This window comes from Ostrea edulis, chromosome 9 (assembly GCF_947568905.1).
Source record: "Ostrea edulis chromosome 9, xbOstEdul1.1, whole genome shotgun sequence".
In the NCBI taxonomy this organism is placed as follows: domain Eukaryota; kingdom Metazoa; phylum Mollusca; class Bivalvia; order Ostreida; family Ostreidae; genus Ostrea; species Ostrea edulis.
In genome coordinates, this window is record NC_079172.1 from 29,591,442 (window position 1) to 29,596,504 (window position 5,063).

Sequence of the window (5,063 nt, forward strand, 5' to 3'; positions counted from 1 at the left end):
ATTATGAGACTCCCTGTATGGGCTATGATACTCAGGCCTGTGGGCATCTTGTTTTTATATTTCAATAATTTTATGATTATGTTTATCACTTGTTTTGTTCCTTTTCTTGGTAACCTATATAATCCTGGTTCCAAGTGTCGCTTAGACGATGAATATAAAAATATGTTCAAAAAGTTTAGAAAAAAAGGGCCGCTTATAAGTATTGCCATGGAAACAAGTTCTTTAGATCAACACTAAAGTCTATCATCTTTTACTACGTACGTACAAATAAAATATTCTTTCAAAAATTTAATCAGAAATACATTTAAGGTTGTGTATATTGGTTGTCTTGGCAACGGAAAATAGGTTTAAAAGATTAATCCTTCAATGTGGGTACAGCATAAAATGATGCGAAGTACAGAACTCGTGTCACTGCAAACGTTTAGAAAAATGTAGCCATGGTATCGGCATGACGAGAAATTGAAATGGACAAAAATAATGATTAAGTTGTGTGATCTTTATTCCAGTAAATGAGTCCTGAATCTATAAAATGTTTTTTATGCATTGTTTTCAGAAAAAATTGTGATATTGTCATGATATTTTCATACCATGGTGGTTATAGTAACGGGGCTAAAAATAAGTGAGAATTTTGTAAATCTTAAGACCGTATAACAACTTGAATTAAGCCCAAGAAACAAGTCTTATTTTTAGAAATACCCGAGGGTACGAACTGGGACGCTTCACGCCAGCATATACATCAGTGTTAGCGCTTTCTGAAAAGTAAGTCGACGTTGCCGTTCATACCCTCGTGTATTTTCAAAAATGAAATTTATTTTTTATATTTACATTCTACTCGGTTTATATGTGTCGGAATTCCCAGCCATTAAAATAGAAGGAATATAATTATTTATCAAAATTCATGAGGAAATAGCAATCATTACAATTTGTAAAGAGGGATAGGAAATGTGAATTAGTATACATCACTGGTTTGTACATCTTCCCAAGTCGAGGGTTTCTGATCCACTCCACATAAACATTGACTTGGGAAGGTGTGGTTTGTAAAGAAGGACTAATCTATATTCATTCATCAAGGTTCATACTCGCATTGTTCATAACCGCAACGCATTCATGAGGAAATGGCTAGCATTACAATTTGTAAAGATGTGAAAGGCAACAGATATATCACTGTTGTAAAGACAGTGAAATCTTAAAAAAAAAAAATGTTTATATAACAGTCATAACCCTGTTCCTATTAGAGGTGTTAGGAGAAAAATCTATCAATATTTGAATTTTTATCGTTATGGAAAACATTTAAATTATTGGAACCATTTTGTAGGAGCTTTTTTTATGCCTCCGCCATGAAATGATCTATTTGGATACTCACCTCGGAACAGAACGAAATTCATGATCTTGTGGGCAGATTTCCCGTTCGTTCAATTGTTTGCTGTTTGGTATATAGATACATCGAGAGAATATCCAGGCCAAGTTTGTATTTGTTATCAATTGTCAATTTGACACTTTCTAACAAACAATATTATATTGTTGTTTCATTGCTATCAAGAAAGCATTTGATACTGTTGATCCAATTAATTACATGTATAAATCATCGGGGGGGGGGGGGGGGGGGGGGGGGGGGGGGACTCAGTACGTATGGTATATTAGAGGTAAATTGCTGCGTATTATTCGGGTTATGTATAAGTTAAATCAGCAGATGTGACGTCATATTCAAGAAGTAACGTAGGACTTTTACAAGGAGAAGTGTTATCTCCCGTATTTTTTTTTCTCTATATGTGAAAAATAGTAGAGTTTTCAAAACACGGTATTGTACCGTTACATTTGCAAGAACTAAACGTGAATGTATTGATAGATAATATGGTCATTTTTGCTGAGAATATACACGAGCTTCAAAAAATGTTAGATGAGTTATATGAATATATACAACTGACACGGGTCTTATTGTTAATGTTGATAAAACAAAGATTGTTATTTTCAGGAATGGAGGTAAAATCAAAAATACAGAAAAATGGAACCTGAATGGTCAGCCAATTGAAGTTATTGACAAATTTGTATACTTTGGAGTTTTCTTTAACTGTAACTACAACTGGACGCAAAAACAATCAGCATACCAAGGTAGGAAAGCTATGTTTTCATTAAAATCAAAAGTTAAAAATATGTGCCTTAACACAGAAACATTGACACTTTTTGATACACACATGTATTCTGAATTATGATTGTGAAGTATGAGTTAGTCATTGTGCCAGATATGTAGAAAAGATATAGTTAAAGTTAATAAAATCTGTTTTAGGTGTGCGAAAAGACATAAATTCTGCCTCGGTGTATTTTGAAACGGGGAGACTACGTATGAAAATCACCCGCTATGTTAGAATGTTCAAATTATGATTTGAAGTTTTACATAGTGAAAATTATATTATTAGAAATTGTTATAAGTTATATTACAGCTGTGGTAGAATGAAAATTTGCAGCAAAAATTGAGCGTATTGTATAAAAGAAAAATTATATGAGACAGGGCCAGGATATACTGGTATTTGGTGTGAACAAAAGAATGCTACTTTTAAAAAAAATGCAATTAAATATAAACCAGAGGTTGACCGATATATTCAAAGTTTAGTTGTGTAAATTAATTGTTCTTCAAAGTATGCTTTCACAGATATGTTATTGATAACTTTTCTTTCCAGTATTATCTTTCTAAACCTATACCTAATATAGGTATACAAAAAAGCAAATTAGTCAAATCAAATCATATTCTCACAATCTTGAAATTTAATCAGGCCGCCATAACAGTATATTTAGAGAAAATAGAGCACATAAAAATGACGTAGAGGACGAATACAACTCTCTATTAATTTGTCCTCATCATGAGGAACTTCATCATGAATATATCAAAAATATTGGCAAAACCACCTGTTTTCAAATCAATTTGGGTACTGAGTTGTTCAGCGTCCATAATGTATATGAACTTTGTAATTTAGGGAAATATTTATATGTTGCACTTAAGTTACGAGCTATTCTCCATAGGAATACTTAAATACATGTATAGTATTTGTACACCGCCATACAATGCCATTTTGTGTATTTAAAATTATTTATACATGTAATTTTTGTATGTCTTCAAAGCAATATAATGAGATTAAATTCTAGAGTTATGCCCCTTGTACAGCATTTATGATATAGGCAAGTCCTGAAAATGTACAGATCGTGTTTATATTTGGTTCAGGTCGAACGGTTTTTTTTTGGGTTTTTTTTTAAATTTGAGCCACTTGGACTTTTAAAAATTTCAAACAATTCAATTTCCACCCATCATCTCCGTCATACAAGGACATTTTGAATTCAATGTTTATATAGGTATACATGAGAACACGCAGGTCAGATACATTGTACTTAAACGGGTCAACTTTTTCATCAATTCTATTAAAACAGCTTTTGATAAGTAATGTGTAATAGTAAGCTTGACCATCACACATCCTTTAGCAAGGTTCGATAACTCCTATTCGCGTAATACCAGGGTACCCACTTTAAACTTAAAATACGTCAAAACTGTAATTTTGGCGAAGTGAAGATGAAATCCACCTTTTAGATTGCTGTAATAAATATGAAGAAGGAAAAGAACATTTACTGGAATATATTTCAGAATCATGTACTAATACATGCACTGACCTGTGAAGGCAGGGATATTATAGATAAATGAAGATGTGCGCCCTTCAGCAATGCTCAGTAACTCTCGCTCGGCAATGAAAGCATCGTCTCCAGCAAGGCTTTTCGGTCCACTCCGCTCCCTATAAACGTGAAAACCCTGCTGTGGAAGCATGTGGTGCTAATTTGATCGGTGAAGCTGACTCCTCCCACAACAAATACCCTAGACATTTTATTTCCCGTATTTTGTGATGTGTAGTTTTTTATGCAAAGTGGAAAGGTCGTCGAATTTGAGAAATATATTACTAATGAATAAAATCATACTTATGTTACATTTATATTTGATTCATAATAAAATATTTGACAATTAAAACGACAAAGAATTGAAACAGTTTCCTTAATTATTGTAAATGGTTATTATTATTATTATTTTTATATCTTATTTCATATACACGTATAAATTTATTAATTATTATCTTATATCATTCAAAAACAGTAATCGTTGTTTTTAACTTTTATCCGTAAATGGACCCTTAAAATTCACTATTTTCAAATATATACTATTTAAAAACAACAATACATGGCCAAATCTGTATCGCACTCTATATCAACCCTCCACCAATATCAACCCTCCACCAATAGCAACCCTCCACCAATATCAACCCTCCACCAATAGCAACCCTCCACCAATAGCAACCCTCCACCAATATCAACCCTCCACCAATAGCAACCCTCCACCAATATCAACCCTCCACCAATAGCAACCCTCCACCAATAGCAACCCTCCACCAATATCAACCCTCCACCAATAGCAACCCTTGTGCCTAAGGACCTCGGGCTGACAATGGAGTCTGGGGTGCGATACAGTATCTGACGCGATACAGGTTTTGTCATGTATTATTCTCTCTTTATATTTCCTACAATGGGAAAAAAAAGTTTTACTAACAACACATTGGTACATATAGGTAAGTGAAAATACATAATAAAACCGAATACTCTATTCAACCAAATTTGAACCCACAGAGGAGCTCGTACAGTGTACATCTATAGTTCGAAATTGTATACAAAAACATTTATATTTAAAAAAAAAAAAAAAAAAAAAAAAAAAAAAAAAACCATACATGTAATACATGCATTAATGAGCTTCTTTAGTTTTTTAAATAAAACAAATCGATTCAACAAATATTAATCATAATGGGGAGGGATGTTGTTTGTTCCTCGTTTCGGTAAACTATTTAAAACTAAATTTCTTTATAATACCGTAAAATATTTACAATGTGCACTGGTGGGAAAATAAATTGTATCTCTACCGTTATACCACACAAAGGTTATTCATATCTCATTCATACAATATATACAAATATATATACGGGAAGTGCAATAATAATGTGTCTGTTTTGGATAGTAATATGTAGTTACTTCCCTTACAACTC